The 19,889-nt window shown below is 46.9% G+C and overlaps 1 protein-coding gene across 39 annotated transcripts in view; it reads left to right on the top strand.

Annotated features, from left to right (window-relative positions):
* The window catches only part of tou (toutatis), a 435,009-nt gene that overhangs the window by 98,095 nt on the left and 317,025 nt on the right, over positions 1–19,889 (top strand). For 12 of the 39 annotated variants that reach the window (XM_069319252.1, XM_069319251.1, XM_069319243.1 and 9 more), the window contains exon 1: positions 17,313–17,892. The exons of 1 other annotated variant lie outside the window; for it this stretch is intronic. The gene's annotated coding sequence lies outside the window, so the exon portion shown is untranslated. Of the gene's footprint in view, positions 1–16,738; positions 16,915–16,968; positions 17,123–17,269; positions 17,893–19,686; positions 19,770–19,889 lie in introns of those variants that run through there. 26 more of the 39 variants (XM_069319249.1, XM_069319244.1, XM_069319226.1 and 23 more) reach the window with 13 other exon arrangements.

The raw sequence follows: 19,889 nt of genomic DNA, 5'->3' as shown, positions 1-19,889 counted from the left end.
CTAAGATGTTAGGGAAGACATATCTGCTAGATATCATACAGGTGTCACAGTATTCTCGCCTAAGATGTTAGGGAAGACATATCTGCTAGATATCATACAGGTGTCACAGTATTCTCGCCTAAGATGTTAGGGAAGAGATATCTGCTAGATATCATACAGGTGTCACAGTATTCTCGCCTAAGATGTTAGGGAAGAGATATCTGCTAGATATCATACAGGTGTCACAGTATTCTCGCCTAATATATATCACATTTCTTACGAAATCGACCAATCCATTAAAATACGACATCTTAGAAGAATTCAAGTTTAGTATTGTTGATATTTTCTATCTCCATCTGCCCCGAGAGGTTAGGTTAGGGTGTTTGGGGTCGAACCTTCAGGTATAAACAGTCTTTGTTTTTTACGGAGTTGCAAGCCGAGAGAGAACTGGACTGTTGATTGGTTGTTAGAGGGAGTTGTTACATCACTCAGCTGTCAGGGGCCTGACGGCTGAGTGGACAGCGCTCGGGATTCGTAGTCCTGAGGTTCCAGGTTCGATTCCCCGGTGGAGGCGGAAACAAATGGGCAGAGTTTTTGATGATCCTGTTCACCAAGCAGTAAATAGGTACCTGGGAGTTAGACAGCTGCTACGGGCTGCTTCCTGGGGGGGAAGGGGGTGTAACAAAAAAGGAGGCCTGGTCGAGGACCGGGCCGCGGGGACGCTAAGCCCCGAAATCATCTCAAGATAACCTCAAGATATAACCCGTCATCATATCCCCAGCTCCCCGTTCTTCAGCTGAGAATCCGACTGCTGAAACACAACGTTCGTGGAGGTGGACGGGGCGAGACGGGAGGTGGACGGGGCGAGACGGGAGGTGGACGTGGCGAGACGGGAGGTGGACGGGGCGAGACGGGAAGTGGACGGGGCGAGACGGGAGGTGGACAGGAAGGTCTCTGGGACGTTGTCACCAACACTGCTAGGTATTGACATCTTCACCCCCCCCCCCCCACCACCAGGAGGTGGGACCTCCACGTCTTTCGAGGGAGAATGGAAGACCCCCAACTCCAGGTGGGGGGGGGGGGAGGGAGGTTGACCCAACTCTCGGGGGTGGGGGGAGGGGAAAGCCCCCTCCCCCACCCCCAACTCCTGCTGGTGGAGGTGAAGTGTTGGAGTGTGGCGGGGTGGGGGTGGTGTTGGGGGTGTTTGGTTGTAGGTGGGTGGGGGGGGGGGGTGGCTACTAGTGTGAGCCCCTCCCCCCAATTCCCAGTCCCCCCCCCCACCCTATCACCCCAACCCCCTCATCACTACAAAAATATTCCCTTATGATCCATTCTTAATAATTAAGTAAAATTAACCCGACAAGAGTTTTCGAAGTGACCAAAAAAGTATAATCTTGAGAATGATAACTTGCATGACGTCACAAGTTCGTCTTAGCTGCAGCGTTCGTGTAACGTCATCGATGCTTCCGGTGTTCTTGAATCCGTCTTGATGTAAACACGAGGTTCAGTAATGGTGTGTCGGTTGTCCCTGAGTGCGGTTACTTCTTCCCCCATCTCCCTCTATCTTTCTCTATCTCTCTCTCTCTCTCTCTCCTCTCTCTCTCTCTCTCCTCTCTCTCTCTCTCTCTCTCTCTCTCCTCTCTCTCTCTCTCTCTCTCTCTCTCTCTCTCTCTCTCTCTCTCTCTCTCTCTCTCTCTCTCTCTCTCTCTCTCTCTCTCTCTCTCTCTCTCTCTCTCTCTCTCTCTTTGGCAGCTTCTACGTTTGTAGGCTCATGAGTGGTCACGTGGGCTTGTGATCAACTATGGTGAGTGACCTGACCTCTAATCTCCCCTGCACTGCCCGGGGGGCGGAAGTTGCCAGCAAGTAGCTCCCAAACGGTTCGTCTACTTGGCCACAGAATGAATAAATATGACATTTACTCACTGTAATGTTGGTGCTGAATGTAGAACATTAAATTACATATTTTTACTCTGAAATAAGATAATTTTTTAAAGTAATGAGACGAAATTCAGTGGCAGATAATGCCATAGGAAGTCGACGATCCAAGCGACAATGTTGTGCTACTTTTCCAAGATATATTGTTGCTTGGAGTGCTGGCATATCAGCCTCCTGTGCCTAACCAAAACCTCATCTCACCTCCAGGCAACAATTTATCTTGGATAAAAAGCACAACATTGTCGCTTGGATCGTCGACTGACTATGGCGTCACCATCCACTGAATTACGTCACATTTCGCTATAAAATTATATTATTTCAGAGTAAAAATGTGTGTTCTCATGTTCTACATTCAGCTCCAACATTATAGTGAGTAAATATGTTATATTTCTTCATTACTTACGTAATGCTATGAGGCTTCGGGTAATTAGACGGACTCTCCCAAGATGGCCGCTGCCTAGTGGTCGCTTGTACAGGGGAAATGCATCGCTCCCTCTCTTTGTGCCGACTAAACCTATGATGGCCCTCGAAGCAAAATTATTCGGCTCATAAAATGGGCTCTCATTAGAGACCAAACAAGCTAGGTTTTGTCCAGTAATAGGCTTCGTGAAGAACTTTCCCCTGCATTGTGGGCACATAAGTGGTTATTTCTCTACTTGCATGAACAAGTGGTAGATCTGCCACTTGCCACTGGAAATCAGTGACGGGAACTGTGAGACCACTCAGGTCTCTCGGGTCACACCACTTAACTGTCAACTGACCTGTAATAACTGAGTTTCAACTGGTGTACATAGTGAACAACACACACAGAGATCACAATAACGTGATGCATCAAATGAACAAATTCACAAGGGCCGTGGCGAGGATTCGAACCTGCGTCCGGGAGCATCCCAGACACTGCCTTAATCGACTGAGCTACGAGAGGCTACAAGATCCAGTAAGTTCAGTAGAACTTCGGTTTCAACCCTTTTAACCCTGTCGTAGCTCAGTTGATTAAGGCAGTGTCTGGGATGCTCCCGGACGCAGGTTCGAATCCTCGTCACGGCCCTTGTGGATTTGTTCATAGTGAACAAATTCTTTGTCTCTTTGGCCACTTAGTTTCTACCAGTGTCCCTTGGTTCGTTTGCCACCTATGTCAGACTGCCCTTGTCTGTCCTATGTATTGACTTGAGTATTTTGTATATAGTGATTATGTTACCATATTTCTTCTCTTCCGGCATTGTGAAGTGTAATTACTGTTGCATTTCCTCATAACTCATAATCTCTCAGCTTATATTTGCAGTGCTCCTGCTTCCAGTGATTTATTATAATCGTCGCGGCCGGCTGAGGGCTTCAGCTGCCTCTCTCAGCATCCATGATGAGTGAGATCAGGTCTGCTCTCGCAGCAAGCTCCTTCAATGCTGCTCGGTTTCGCTCTCTCTCTTTGCCAGTTCAGAAACTTTCCCTTGATCTATTGTTTCTTCTAAATATCTTCTGTTTCGACACTTGTTCCTTTATTCGTCTTGTTCTTTTTTTTTTTTTTTTTTTGAGATATATACAAGAGTTGTTACATTCTTGTACAGCCACTAGTACGCGTAGCGTTTCGGGCAAGTCCTTAATCCTATGGTCCCTGGAATACGATCCCCTGCCGCGAAGAATCGTTTTTTCATCCAAGTACACATTTTACTGTTGCGTTAAACAGAGGCTACAGTTAAGGAATTGCGCCCAGTAAATCCTCCCCGGCCAGGATACGAACCCATGACATAGCGCTCGCGGAACGCCAGGCGAGTGTCTTACCACTACACCACGGAGACTGAAATAACGTTCTGCTCTGAATGTGGCTGTGGGGACGAGTCCTTACTTCACCGGTTTTGTATAATTTTAATATTGTATTTGGTTAGGTTAGGTTAGGTTAGGTTAGGTTAGGTTAGGTTAGGTTAGGTTAGTCTTTGTAATATATTCAGGTCCTTGTGCCTCTCCGACTTGCTTCCTTCCATCTTTGGTCGACCCGTGGGCTAATCCCAGGACTTTTTATTGTCGTTTCTGTAGTACGAGCTTGCCATCTGTTTCCCCTCTACCTGGAGCATACCTGGGGAGGGTTTCGGGAGTTCTTCTACTCCCCGAGCCCGGCCTGAGGCTACCGGCTAGGCTACATTTCTGGGTAAGGATCGAAATACATCCTATCTTGTGCGGTGGTCCAGTTGACTTGTGTCTCAAAGTATTCCTGATATTAATTAGTACATTTTTAATCGTGACTTTCGCTCCGGTAAATGCCAGACCTCTGCTTCCTGAGCCTTACTCAGGAAGGCTTACTTACTTATTATTATGCTGCCTGTTGAATGCAGGAATACAGAGAACATATACGGCACACAGACACGATAAAACACCTAAATTATTGAGACCTAAGTTGAATGATTGCGTTAGCAAGTTCTCGAATTGAATGAGTGAGTGTGAGTTTTGTAAGGAAAGAACTCCCCCAGATCAGTGAGTGGAGAGAAGTGAAAGCGAGAAGCAGTGTGTGTGAGAGAGAGAGTGAGAGAACTCGCATCTTTCACTCTCTGGGTGCACGTAGGAGCACCACTCTGTGTTCACGCGGCGAGTGAGTGAAAGCTGGACATGATGCTGTTGGAACCTGAGGGAACGTGAAAGTGAGTGACAGAGTGAATGCAAGAGAAAGTGAATGGGATCGAGTCAGAAAAGTGAGAAGGGATAACGTTAGAGAGAGCGAGAAAAGGTGAGTGAAGGAGACATTATAATTATAGTGAGAGAATGAGTGCGAGAGAGAGTGAGAGAAATTGAGGCAGTAAGAGAGTAATGTGAGAGGCAGCAAGACACTAGAGGTGGGTAACGAGGGCAGCTGGGAGGGGGGGGGAGGAGGTAGTAGAGGCAGCGTGACTCTGGTTTGTTCAGAGACACTAAGTCGTGTGGGAGGATGATGGCTACAGGCTTAGTGGCTACAGGCTGCCATGGTGGGGGGGTGTGGGGGGTAAGGGGAGGGCTGCCATGGTGGGGGGGTGTGGGGGGTAAGGGGAGGGCTGCCATGGTGGGGGTTAGAGGAGGGCTGCCATGGTAGGATGTATGTGTTACAAGATGGACCCCTACACACCCTTTGTGAACACACATGGTAGCTCCCGAGGGCTGGGATGGTGGGGGTGGAGTATGGTGGTAGAGAGAGAGAGTGGGGGGTACTGTGGTAGTGAGTGTCGGGTGGAGAGAGAGAGAGAGGAAGGGGAGGGAGGGAGTGGTATTAACTGCTGGCGTGATGGTGGAAAACCACTTCCTGGCCCACAAGAGATCTAAACCAACTTAAATATCAGACACTCTCTCCTCTTCTGGGTTCACAACTGGACAAATGGAACCAGAATTCGGTGTTCGTATTCCCTCGTTTCTCGGCTGTAAGGTAAATGGGTTCTAGGTCGATGCCTGTTGTTGAACACAGCGGAAACATTCTCCAGCGAACACGCCAGGAAAATACAAAGGTGTCTCCACCTTTGTTTGTGGCTCCTGTTGAGAAACGGGTGAACGTAGCTCCAGGTATGGTGTGCAGGGGTGGAGGGCGGCCGGTGGCGTGAGGTCGCAGGAGCCATGGAGATTGGAAGGAGTGCGGTGTTCGCAATTAAACATATATTAGGTGTAAAGCTGGTCAGACGCGCGCCAAGCTGGGTTTGCCTTCCCTTATGGAGGCCAGGAGGAGGTACAGCGCTCGCTGGGTCCCGCTCGCCACCACCACCACACCAGTACTCTGTAAACCCACCATGGTTTGCATTTAAATGCCTTAAATTTTGCCTCAGAGGCGGGTTTATTGGGCGGTCACTTATCCCGTGAGTGGACACACCGCCATAGCAGCATGTACAACACTCCCCAATAGGAACAACACTCCGCGGGGTTGTTCATCCTAGTTGTACACAGCTGGGACATGCTGAACTATCTCAAGTGGACAGACTGTCAAAGGAGATTAAAATCTTACAGATATTACGTAAAGTTTAGTAGTGTAAGATAGGCAAAGACTATCGGGTAGAGGACGAGACTGTTCTATCTTGACCCCTTCCCAGCACCAAGTAATGGCTTGGTACTTTCTCCTAAGGAATATGCAGCCTATCCAGACAAAATTTAAAACGAGAAAGCACTCAGCGACTCGGTCAAGGTCCACGAAGCTACTCATGTACTGTGTTGACTCACTGACTCTATAAAGTAATATTTGTATTCTAATGTTAAGAAAACTGGTTTACATTATTTGGTTGTGTTTTGAAAACCCAGAGCTTACCCTGGGTAAATGTTTTACTTATTGACAAAAGAAAATTGTATGTGAATTTTTATACATTGTATTTACAAGGGATTATATTATTTGTAGTTAATGTTACTTTCACAGAAAGGAAAGGTTATTAAAGACTTGTGACGAGTCGTTGAGGCATCACCCCTGTTCTGAAGGTGCCAAGGCGGGTCCAAGTTCAAGTATGTTTATTGAGACAAGGGGAAAAAAATACATCTCAAAGGGATAGAGTAGCTTAGGCTATTTCTACCCTCCCGCCAAGGCTGGTTGAGGCTATCACTTCCGGAGCTCATTAAATAGGCACACAGTTCCAATTGGGTTTAAGGGCAGGCACAGTAATGGGTCATTTCGTGAGTTTGAACGCTCAGGTTGTGCCACATGAAGGCACTCCAATACCTCGTAACTGGGTGTACCGGAGAAATAGCATATTGTTCAAACAGCTGAACCGGGCTCGTAAAACCGGACCAAACCACCTCGGCTCCAGACTCAGACCAGAAGGTCTAATTTCAGACACTAAGGCACAAGACGAGGCCGCCAGTTAGACCCCCAACCTCCCCCACACACAACTCTATTTTCAGATGTTGTGGGTAAGGGTTTTAATTATTAATCCTAGAATTTTAATTTGGGTGTGATGCAATGTGTGTTTTGTAAGTAAGCTTGGTCCTACGTATGTATTATAAGCTTGGTCCTATGTATTATAGGCTTGGTCCTATGTATTATAAGCTTAGTCCTAAGTATGTAATGCAACTTAGCTTGGTTATAAGTATAATAGTGGGGGGGGGGCGGGTTTCCGGCGTTACCCGCATCTGTCTCCCATCTGTCCATCTATCCATCTATCCATCAATGTACTGACCGTTCCTGTCCGTCTCCCTCTTCTAAAACAATATAACTGTCTAATGTGTGGGTGGTCGCCAGTGAGAGGAGCTTAGTGCTGTGTATACTAGAAAAAAATTAGTTACCCCCTTACTCTGATAAAGCGTCCTATGTCTTGAACCTTTGACCCTGTGGAAGAATCGTGTTATTATTATCATCATTATTATTATTATTAATAGTCATTCATTCTCTCGCTCTCTCTCTCTCTCTCTCTCTCTCTCTCTCTCTCTCTCTCTCTCTCTCTCTCTCTCTCTCTCTCTCTCTCTCTCTCTCTCTCTCTCTCTCTCTCTCTCGCTCTCTCTCTCCAAGTTATTTTCGTCTCCCCATAAAGATAAGATCCCGTTTTCTACACTCGATTATCACCAGGGGGGAGGCCTCCATCCTGACTGCGTTATGTAAACGACCTACCCCAAAACATCCCTTCCCACCGGGTCAAACTCCACCTATTTGAATACCCTCAATGTTGAACCGGTCAAATGGTCTCTGTATATGTTGTCTCAGCCTTCATGCAGGTATTAAGGCTGAGGAGTGAACGCAGAGAGGGGAGGAAGGTATGTTTCCGCGTTCTCACTGGTGCAAGTGGGAATGACCTTTCTGGGGGCGCCTGCTAGGCTACCGGAAAGTGCATAACAGCTGTACTTAATTCGGGTTAGAGTTGGGTTAATGATTCGCGGCTGTTACGTGCGGCAATAGAGGAAGGGGGGGGGGGTGTGGTGGGTGTTAAAGGGAAGGGGTGTGGTGGGTGTTAAAGGGAAGGGGTGGGTGTTAAGGGTACAGTAGATCTTAAGGGTGTAATGTGTGTTAAGGAGAGACTGTTGAGGGGAGGGGTGTGTGTTAAGGGTGTTAAGGGAAGAGTGGGTGTTTAGGGGAGGGTAGGTGTTAAGGGGAGAGTGGGTGTTAAGGGGGAGGGGTGGGTGTTAAGGGTACAATAGATCTTAAGGGTGCAATGTGTGTTAAAGAGAGGCTGTTGAGGGGAGGGGTGTGTGTTAAGGGTGTTAAGGGGTGAGTGGGTGTTAAGGGTGTAGTGGGTGTTAAGGGAGAGGGGTGGGTGTTAAGGGTACAATAGATCTTAAGGGTGCAATGTGTGTTAAGGAGAGGCTGTGGAGGGGAGGTGTGTGTGTTAAGGGTGTTAAGGGGAGAGTGGGTGTTAAGGGTGTAGTGGGTGTTAAGGGTGTAGTGGGTGTTAAGGGGAGGGTATCGATTAACGCAGAGCGTGCGGTAGGGCCTGGCCGGGGTGGGGGGAGGGAGGGAGGGTCACCGGACATAAAGGCGCGACACACCGCTGGCTGCTTCAACACCGCCCTCCCAACTCTTCTCTTTTTCCTTTATATATTTAGAGCCGCGACCTTTCGCATGACATTGGTGACGAGAGTTCTGTTAGAATGAGTGTTAGTTTCTTGAGGGACGGTGTTGGAGCTAATATATATATTGCTTCTACATGATGTAGAATGTATAGAGCTTTTGAAGTAGCGTGTGTGTGTGTGATAGGCTTTAGTATAGCATTTGTGAGGTGTGGGGGTGTAATTACTTACGTAATTACTTGTAATTACCTAAGTGTAGTTGGAGAATAGCTGCCACCGCCTTCTCACTTAACTTGTTCGAACCGTCTTCCACTCGGTTGCAAAAAAGGTAACTTTCTAATGGTTGTTGGGGAACATTGTTGCTTGAATCTATGACCTATTCTTCTTGAAGTTGCAGGTTTCAAGAAGTCCTTTATGTCGATTTCATTGATTCATGTTACTATTTTGTATGTAATGATCATACACCTCGTTTTTCTTCTAGCTTTCAACTTTGGCATATTTACTACTATAGCCTCTCCGCACAGCGCTTGCTTTCCAGTTCAGGAAGCCATTGTGAAGCAGGTCTTTGCAACCTATTCCAGCTTATTGATGGGTTTATTGATTGACTCGACGGGACTTTAGAGCACATACTATGAAACCTGCATTTTGGATCAATACAATGACGCCTTTTTTCACTAATTTTTCTTATAATATTTACATTTAAAGTTGTGTATCGAATTGGCTTGGACAACTTTCTCGTCTACTCCTTTGCTACTTATTTACGACTCTTAGATTTAAACAGTTCTTTCTGACTTCCCTAAGACACATCTGTGTTCCCAGTTTTAAATTATGTGTTTTCGTTCTGCTATTCCTTAATTTTAACATTGCTTCTGTATCTACTTTATCAGTCCCTATTATATTCTTTCCTCTAGTGTAGTGAGCTCCAGTTTGAAACTGTGAATGGAGTCAGCCTCCACCACATCACTGCCTAATGCATTCCACTTGTTATCTACTCTGACACTGAAAAAGTTCTTTCAAACGTCCCTGTGGCTCATTTAGGTACTTAGTCTCCACCTGTGTCCCCTTGTTCGCGTACCACCCGTGTTAACAAGTTTATTCTTATCCACCCTGTCAATTCTTCTGAGAATTTTGTAGGTAGAGATCATGTCTCCTCTCACTCTTCAGCCTTCCAGTGTCGTGAGGTGCATTTCACGCAGCCTTTCCTCGTAACTCATGCCTCTTAGTTCTGGGACTAGTCTAGTGGCATACCTCTGAACTTTTTCCAGCTGTGTGTGTGTATGTGTGTGTGTATTCACCTAGTGCTTGCGGGGGTTGAGCTCTGCTCTTTCGGCCCGCCTTTCAACTGTCAATCAACTGTTTCTAACTACTACTATTTTTTTCCCACACCACACACACACCCCACGAAGAAGCCCTGACAGCTGACTAACTCCCAGGTACCTATTTACTGCTAGGTAATAGGGGGCATAGGGTGAACGAAACTCTGCCCATTGTTTTCTCGCCAGCGCCCGGGATCGAACCGGGGACCACAGGATCACGTGTACAGCGTGCTGTCCGCTCGGCCACCGGCCCCACAGAGTGTGTGTGTGTATGTTAGGCTTTACAAAAGTATTACGTGTTTGAGAAGGCAGTAAATACCTTTCTGTGTGTTCCGTGTGTGAGAAAACTTAAAAAAAAAATCCGATACGCGTGTATAAATAGGAGTTTAAGGAACGCTAATTATAATTTATGTTTATACACATCTGGTGGATCACAGCATGACTTGCCACAGTCAGCGAGCAGGGGCCTCGTAGCCTGGTGGATAGCGCGCAGGACTCGTAATTCTGTGGCGCGGGTTCGATTCCCGCACGAGGCAGAAACAATGGGCAAAGTTTCTTTCACCCTGAATGCCCCTGTTACCTAGCAGTAAATAGGTACCTGGGAGTTAGTCAGCTGTCACGGGCTGCTTCCTGGGGGTGGAGGCCTGGTCAAGGACCGGGCCGCGGGGACACTAAAACCCCGAAATCATCTCAAGATAACCTCAAGATAACCTCAAGGCAAGCAACTCTCCCTCCCTCAGCAGATACACGGGAAGCGTCTGACTTTTCCCTTATAACTTTCCCAGTCATCATTGATCGCATTAGGCTAGCGAGGCCTCGGCAGTACACCTTGAGGCGGAACCTCCTCCTCCACCTTATCGAACCCTGCTACTTGAAGGTATACACCTCGCCCACTCTGCCATGGCCCTGTTATGAAGGGGGGGGGGGAGGGTCTTAATCCATGCGCTTGAGGAGGATTTGTGAATATGGCACAAAGGTTTTGGGAGTGGAGGAGGGGGGGTGTTCCCACGTAAATCAGAGGACAGGTGGATGTTAGTCTACTGGTACACTCCCAATAAGCCTCATGCACTCACCGTGGTGAGTGAGGAAGCCACGTTCGTAGTGTGAGTAAACTACAGAAACATTGTCAAACAAACATTTTTTCCCCTTCTGTCCGTTTTATTAACGTTCGGCATAAAAAGAAAATCATGTCAGTTTTTTTTTTTCCATGGCGCAAGTTGGAGCGAGTGAGAAAGGTCAGCTTGCACTCTCTCTCCTTCAATAGTGAGAATATCGCCGTGCACTCAGCCTGGGAGCTACGAGTATTTATAATTAAGTCGTGTGTGTGTGTGTGTGTGTGTGTGTGTGTGTGTGTGTGTGTGTGTGTGTGTGTGTGTGTGTGTGTGTGTGTGTGTGTGTGTGTGTGTGTGTGTGTGGGTCAACATCATGCACATGGCAGGTATAGATCGACGACCCCGTTCTTGCAAGGTCGGCGTTCGAGCCCTCGATGGCTCAAAGTGATTGGGCACTGTTCCTTCACCCTGTCCGCGTATTCCAGCTCCCTGATTTTCTTTCTTTGGGGACAGGACGCCAGTGCTTGTCGAGGTCCTCCTAGACTATTGACCTTCCCACCAGGATGCAACCCGACAACATTTGCATAGCTCCCGGGTACCCATTTATTTGCTAGGTGAACAGAGACATCAGGAGGGGGGGAAGGAAACATGCCTAACCGTTTCGGTGCTGCCCGGGGATTGAACCCGGGTCCCGCGGTTGTGAGCCCAAGACGTAGACTACTGTGACCAAGACGTTAACAATGACAGAGGTCCTGTCGATTTTGTAGGGCCCTTTGGTCTATCCCGCTTCTGTGGTCCTGTTTTGTCCTCTGTGGTCCTGTAGCAACTATGGATTGGGACCGTTGATGTCACAGGTGGAATGTGAGGGGGGGGGGGGGGTTCTTGGGGGAGGGGGAGTGGGGGGTTCCCCTCTTACAGCCAGCGGCTCACCTGGGGCCAGATTCACGAAACAGTTACGCAAGCACTTACGAACCTGTCCATTTTTTCTCAATCTTTGGCGGCTTTGTTTACAATTATTAAACAGTTAATGAGCTCCGAAGCACCAGGAGGCTGTTCATAACAACAACAACAGGTGATTGGCAAGTTTTCATGCTTGTAAACTGTTTAATAAATATAACCAAATCCGTCAAAGATTGAGGAAAATTGTACAGGTTCGTAAGTGCTTGCGTAACTGCTTCGTGAATCTGGCCCCTTGGTCTGCATTAGTTACCCTTCGCTTGCCAGTGATCAAACGGGTGATATTTACCCCCCCCTGTTGGTCCTGTTGGTCCTGTTGGTCCTGTTGATACTGTTGGTACTGTTTGTAATTACTGTGTGGAACAGACCTGGTTGTGAGTCCCCTTGCTGTGTTTGGTTCATACCTGTTGCACCTGTGTGTGTGTGTGTGTGTGTGTGTGTGTGTGTGTGTGTGTGTGTGTGTGTGTGTGTGTGTGTGTGTGTGTGTGTGTGTGTGTGTGTGTGTGTGTGTGAATTTGACTTTCCCTGAAGTCTGTGAGATTTTGTTGATGCTCTCTGAATATTACTGTACAACAGCGGACCGAGCCAGCTAGAGACGCAGATGAACTATTGGGATATAAGATAATATTTAGTCAGCCTAAGTAAAACACTAGCCTAGGTTTAGGCTAAGTTTACACACTAGCCTAGTGTGTAAAAAGAATGAATTAAGAGGAGGATTAACCTCTTTATTAACTTCGTCAACGGAGGTTTAATACCATGGAAAACTTTAGGCACCATTAGGTGAGTACATCTCATCCAGATGGGCACAGACACACATTTAATGGAGTGCTTACAATAATTAATTAATAAGAACGCTGAGTTCCTTTATCATGCTGCTTGTGGAGACTTGTTTTGTTTAATCCAATCAAGTTAAGCAACGTTGGGGTTGTTTAGTACTTGAATGGGTGTTTGTTTAGTATTCTATACAACCACATTATATATAAATAAAACTGTACCGGACTTTTTTTTTTAGGCAGTGTCCCCAGCAAAGAAAGTGTTGCCCTCTTACTGAGCGTTGTTTTTCTAGTGAACACATTCACCCGGGTGCTGTGTTGCTGCCATACACTGTTCCCACAATTTACCACTCTGTAAAAAAGTGCATTTGTTTAGTCTGACCAGAACCGTATTCACTAGAAAGGAGACGAGAGAGAGATCAAATAATATACACGTGGACAATACTGGAGGGCCAAGTCCCAAATCTACACAGTAAAATAACAACGTACTGGAGTGAACGATATGGAAGAAAATGATAGGCACAATCAGAGAACACTATATGAACATCAGAGGTCCACGGTTGATCAACATCCTCCCAGCGAGCATAAGAAATGTTGCTGGAACAACTGTGGACATCTTCAAGAGAAAACTAGATTGTTTTCTCCAAGGAGTGCCGGACCAACCGGGCTGTGGTGGGTATGTTGGCCTGCGGGCCGCTCCAAGCAACAGCCTGGTGGACCAAACTCTCACAAGTCAAGCCTGAAGGCCGGGCTTGGGGAGTAGAAGAACTCCCAGAACCCCATCAACCAGGTACTAACGCCATCAACCAGTGAGACCGATTAATATTACGGTGATTTCATTTGAATTAATAGGTCGCGAATTGGTCGAATACGTAAAAAACACGACGATTAGATGAAACGATGGATTGAATGGTAGTGTTCCCCCTATTTGTTGAATATTTATAAACCACTTCAAGGTTTACACTTGCCGGAGGTGGGGGGGGGGGGAAGGGGGGAGGATATGCTGCCTTGCCGGGGAACCACTTCAACTTTGCTTTATTTCGTGAATTTCATGAAACTTGTATTTCATTTCCGAGAGCGACATTTCCTGTGATCCCGGATTCGATCCCGGGCGCTGGCGAGAAACAATGGGCAGTGTTTCTTTCTTATGGTCAAGCTTAATGTCCATATGTCCTATATAATAATACATGAGGTTATGTTAGGTTCGAGTAAGTTGGATTGGGATTTGGTTAGGTTAGCCTAGATTACGTTGGATTGGAATACATTGGGTTAGGTCAGGCTGGATTAGGTTGGGTCAGGTTACATTAAGTTGGGTTAGGTTGGGTTAAGGTTATATTACGTTATGTTGGGTTGGGTGAGGTTAAGTAGGCTTTAAAATCCATTTTCGAATCTTCTCGTGTGCACATCGGATCAACCAACCTGTGACTGGTTTTGATGGGCGACCAATACCGCTTTTTAGCATCATAACTACACCTTGATGTCTGCAGGAAATTATATCTTAGCGTCTTTTTTTTCCACCGTGACGAGGACAATCTAAGAATCGCTGAGTGACGAGGGCAATCTAAGAATCGCTGAGTGACGAGGGCAATCTAAGAATCGCTGAGTGACGAGGGCAATCTAAGAATCGCTGAGTGACGAGGGCAATCTAAGAATCGCTGAGTGACGAGGGCAATCTAAGAATCGCTGAGTGACGAGGGCAATCTAAGAATCGCTGAGTGACGAGGGCAATCTAAGAATCGCTGAGTGACGAGGACAATCTAAGAATCGCTGAGTGACGAGGACAATCTAAGAATCGCTGAGTGACGAGGGCAATCTAAGAATCGCTGAGTGACGAGGGCAATCTAAGAATCGCTGAGTGACGAGGGCAATCTAAGAATCGCTGAGTGACGAGGGCAATCTAAGAATCGCTGAGTGACGAGGGCAATCTAAGAATCGCTGAGTGACGAGGGCAATCTAAGAATCGCTGAGTGACGAGGGCAATCTAAGAATCGCTGAGTGACGAGGGCAATCTAAGAATCGCTGAGTGACGAGGGCAATCTAAGAATCGCTGAGTGACGAGGGCAATCTAAGAATCGCTGAGTGACGAGGGCAATCTAAGAATCGCTGAGTGACGAGGGCAATCTAAGAATCGCTGAGTGACGAGGGCAATCTAAGAATCGCTGAGTGACGAGGGCAATCTAAGAATCGCTGAGTGACGAGGGCAATCTAAGAATCGCTGAGTGACGAGGGCAATCTAAGAATCGCTGAGTGACGAGGGCAATCTAAAAATCGCTGAGTGACGAGGGCAATCTAAGAATCGCTGAGTGACGAGGACAATCTAACAATCGCTGAGTGGCAAGGACAATCTAAGAATCGCTGAGTGACGAGGGCAATCTAAGAATCGCTGAGTAACGAGGACAATCTAACAATCGCTGAGTGACAAGGACAATCTAACAATCGCTGAGTGGCAAGGACACTCTAACAATCGCTGTCTGGTTGTTATTATATCAATTTCGTTACCAATTAATGCACCATTTTTGTATGGTGCATTAGGCTCTGTTGGGTACCGGTTAGGTACGTCGATGTTGTACTTTTGAGGCCAGAGTTCGAATCTCTGATGAACAGATATTAAATGTAAATATATACACAGGGAAATGTCCTACTCTCATCCACATGTAATGCTGCACACTACATATGTATCCAGTAAACGTGTATTATATACACCTTTATGCAATACTCTATAATACAATACATAATACAATATATACAGTATATGCAATACTCCCATTTACATCTTCTACATACCTTTAATTTGTATTCCTATAGAGGAAGCATTCACTAGAGGCAAAGATTATACGAGGCTTCAGTCACATTGAAATTATCTTCGTTTCTGTAACTGCCAAAATCCCACTATTTCACAACATACAAATGCTACCATTTCACAACATACAAATGCCACACCTGCATGCTCAGTTTAACAGAGGTTTGCAACATGCTGAACAAGCCACAATAAAGGTTGCACACAGTATACTTTTTATTATATATTTTATGGCGACACCTGACGGCCGGTGTGTGTGTGTTGGCTGGTAGATATGTTTTCTTCCTATTGGGGAGTGTTGTACATGCTGCTATGGCGGTGTGTCCACTCACAAGATGAGTGGCGCTGCCCAATACTGTCACTATGGCGGTGTGTCCACTCACAGGATGAGTGGCGCTGCCCAATACTGTCACTATGGCGGTGTGTCCACTCACAAGATGAGTGGCGCTGCCCAATACTGTCACTCTGGTGGTGTGTCCACTCACAAGATGAGTGGCGCTGCCCAATACTGTCACTCTGGTGGTGTGTCCACTCACAAGATGAGTGGCGCTGCCCAATACTGTCACTCTGGCGGTGTGTCCACTCACAAGATGAGTGACGCTGCCCAATACTGTCACTATGGCGGTGTGTCCACTCACAAGATGAGTGACGCTGCCCAATACTGTCACTATGGCGGTGTGTCCACTCACAAGATGAGTGGCGCTGCCCAATACTGTCACTATGGCGGTGTGTCCACTCACAAGATGAGTGACGCTGCCCAATACTGTCACTATGGCGGTGTGTCCACTCACAAGATGAGTGGCGCTGCCCAATACTGTCACTATGGCGGTGTGTCCACTCACAAGATGAGTGGCGCTGCCCAATACTGTCACTATGGCGGTGTGTCCACTCACAAGATGAGTGACGCTGCCCAATACTGTCACTATGGCGGTGTGTCCACTCACAAGATGAGTGGCGCTGCCCAATACTGTCACTATGGCGGTGTGTCCACTCACAAGATGAGTGACGCTGCCCAATAAACTCGCCCCTCGGGGCAAAATTTAAAAAAAAAAATGAATCGCTGTGTCTCACTCCATGCTCCACTATTTACCCATATTTATTACTGAGGAAAGATAATATATGTAATTTTAAACATATATGCAATAGATAGTATTACATTTGAGATAAAAGACCTGAAAAAATGGCATAGTTTACGTGCATATTCCAGGGATTATGTTAATTATTTATATACAAGAAGATACATTAGGCTGTGAGAGTTCATATGCCTACTAGTGGCTTTAGGTATTGTATGTACTATCTCTTATCTCTAAATCCATCATTATGTAACTCAATCGATGTACCTTTAAAGAATCTGAATCTGATTATAAGGTCGGTAATGACGCTTGGCGTTTCGGGAACTACCTTTGAGTAGTCTTAAGTTCAGTGTAGTTAATAACCTTATGTGGAGAGGTGGTAGCGTCAGTGAGGTGTAGTAATCAATGTAGGTGGGGATGGAAATGCCAGCGGTGTACCACTTACTTACATTAGAGGCGTATAACAGTTGACAGACAGCCTTAAAATATTCTGCTAGTGTAGTAATGGTGAATAAGTTTCAGTAACTACACGAGAAAATATAAATATGTACAGCATACCACCATCGTCCATCACCTGAGGGGTGACTGGCATGTTTTCTTCCCTAGCAGGTATGTGGTATGAGGGCGCGATTGCTGCCTGGTAAGCAAGCGTCTGGTATCCGCCACCTCCGGGGGCTAACCAACAGCTATCCATTGTGTAGGTGAAGGAGTGAGACGAGAGTGGTGTGTGGACTGCCCGTGGTCGCAAACTTGGGCAGCTGAAACCTCTTGTCCTCTACACTCGGAGAACTGGTTCACTGCTCAGCATATGGTTGAGGTGAGGAATCATACCTACTAAGTAATGTGAATGTGTTTCTATTTTGAGTGGAGCTGGCAGCTATACATTCTCTGTGAACATGTCTTGCTTGCCTCTCCAGTACTGCTAAGAGTTAGGTTGAGGGTTCACCGCTGACAGTACTCGCCTCACCCGTGTCTACTTGTACTCACAATACCAGTTTCCTGTACCCAGGAGTACCGCAACGCTGGCCACAGACCCAGCTCATCATCTGCCGTTGATATCCTACATGAATACCCGGGAGCCTTTCACTGGAGCCTGCCCGGCTTATCACTGACGCTCTACTATCTGTCATATAACCGGATTTCCAGTTATCCGGAGCAGGAGCAGAGTATGGCGGCTGCTAAAAGCTGTGTGTGGGTTGGCGGGGCCGGGTGCGTGCTATCGCTCAGTCGTGCCGGGTGCTCCCAAGGTATCGGACTTGTAGTCTGTCGTCGTGGACGGTAATCTTGGTACCGGGGAAAACGCCCCTTCTGCTGCCCCCCCTCCCCCCTCCTCCTCCCCCTCCGGAGCCCAGTGCATCATGGGCCTGTGTCAGTGTGTAGTACATCCCCTGTGTTGAACTGTGTTCTCGTGACCCTGTGTTAACTAAGAGGAGGGGGCTGTGTCAGTGTCAAGCTGTACCAAGCCGCACACGGCGGGTGCTCAAACAACCTAAAGGAAACTTAGCAAATGACATGCGGATATGACCTGTCAATCCAGTGTGCCGATGATACGTGGAAAAAAGTACCGGACAGTGGCGGAAAAGTGAGGTAAATTGTAGTTTTAAGTGAAGGTGGGGGGAGAGTGTGTGTGTGAGTGTGGCAAGAGCTGGTTGCTGCAGCGGTGATGGTGGTGGCGGCGGTGGTGGTGGTGGTAGTGGGGGAGGGTAAGAGAGAGAGAGAGAGAGAGAGACAGTGGGACTCGTCTAGGGGTAAGTTTAACCGCGTCAGCCAAAACTCGCCCGTCTGGGCAGCTGCCCGGCGTCTCTTTGAGCTGCTTCTCTCTTTTTGTTGTCCTTGCGCGCTTGTTCTCCCCTCCCCCCCCCCTAACTACTACCTTCTTCAACATGTATGCTACGAGCGTGACGTCACCAGGGTCACAGGTTAAAAACATTGCCTGCTTGCTTAAGAAGGTGGAAATTAATGAGGTTTCGCCCACAAAATGGCACTCCCTCTCTACCTCAAGGTCACGGGAAAAAAGAGAAATGATCTAATGTGTGTGTGTAAGAACGTGCTGGAAGATTGTGAAGTGAAGAAAAGATTAAACTACCGGAAATAGAGTACTCGACATTCATTGTTTGGTGCTGTCGATAAAACGTTCACAAAAGCTTTACAAATTTTTAAATTATATTAATATATATGTATATAATATATATGAATATATACTAAACAAGTTGTAAAGCATGTGTGAATGTTTTATCGACCACACCAACATATAATCACAAGGCCACTTAATTTTTTTGCGGAGCAAACTTTTTGCTAGGCTCCTAGTCCTGAATTCCATCTTTATCTATCTACCACATGGAGGGAAAAACGGTAATTCCGAGCGGTATCGTGTAGTTGATATATTATCAAAGTACACAACGTATTCACAGACACCAAACCTCAGCTTACGGCGCAACAGCGTTCATATCATAGTTAGTCCGAAGCAAGTTTGAAGCCTGAAGTTGCAGAGGAATAGGGTGTACGGGGGTTAAGGGAGGAGGGAAGAGAGGGTGGAGGTAAAGTTGGGGGAACTGAGCCAAGAGTGATAGACCATCGGTGCTCTCCCCCCCTCCCACAATCCCCCCCCTTCACCACCCCTCCATCACCACCACTCCCCCACCACCTTCTACTTCCCGCCTCTGCCCCTCCGGGCTTCAAGAGCTGGCGGTTCAGAACTGAATATTTCTTTCATATGCGATTACAGTATAGGAAAGAGGGGAGGGAGGGGGGGGGAGGAAATCAGCGATTGTTTGCTAATTTCTGTTATTCATTTTGATTGTTAACATTTCCTAACAACAAGACAGTACGCGAAGTAAATGAACCATGTCATTGAAGCAACTCCCCGACCAGTCTTCTTTGACCATGTTTATCGCTTTCACATTATTATGCACACGTAGTTGATTACCAAATACAAACATAGTAGTAATAATTGAATTCTGCGGCAGAGTATTTAGAGTATTTCTGGTCTACAGTTTGACGAAAGACTCGATATAAATAGAGGATGATGAGCAACCCCCGAGAATGTCACTTAGGTTGGTTATCCTACCCGCTAAGCCACGAGGTTATGCCTACTGGACTCTTTATTGCCATCACTGGATATTACTAAAGATTCACAAATAAAGTCTGAACCAAATGGTCTCTTAGATGTAACAATGAGATGATTCGGGAGACTATATAAGTCTCCCGAATCACGAATTATATATAAGATTGTAGGCTAGGCTCTTTTCTGTCAGCTGTGGGGAAGGGGGGGGGGGGGGGAGGAGGAGGTTTGCGCAATGTTGAGATAGCGGGGTTAAAAACCTGTGTATCCGGCATGGTACTAGGCTTGCGACTAGTGAGTTATATGACCAGGGCTGTGCTAGGTCGTGTGACCGAGTGATGGGGGGTGGGGAGGAACCTGTTCACAGTGGGGCAGGTTCAACACTAGTGTTGATATTGTGTTGGTAAGATCAGGTTCAGCTGTGGGGAGAGGGGTGGTGGTGTTGCAGTGTTGTGTGGGGGCTGAACCTGTGTGACTTGTGTTGTGTTGACCTCTGGCAATGGTTTCTGCAGTGGTGGAGAGG

Source organism: Procambarus clarkii, chromosome 92, assembly GCF_040958095.1.
Source record: "Procambarus clarkii isolate CNS0578487 chromosome 92, FALCON_Pclarkii_2.0, whole genome shotgun sequence".
NCBI classification, from domain to species: Eukaryota; Metazoa; Arthropoda; class Malacostraca; order Decapoda; family Cambaridae; genus Procambarus; species Procambarus clarkii.
This window is presented reverse-complemented; position numbering and strand designations above follow the sequence as displayed.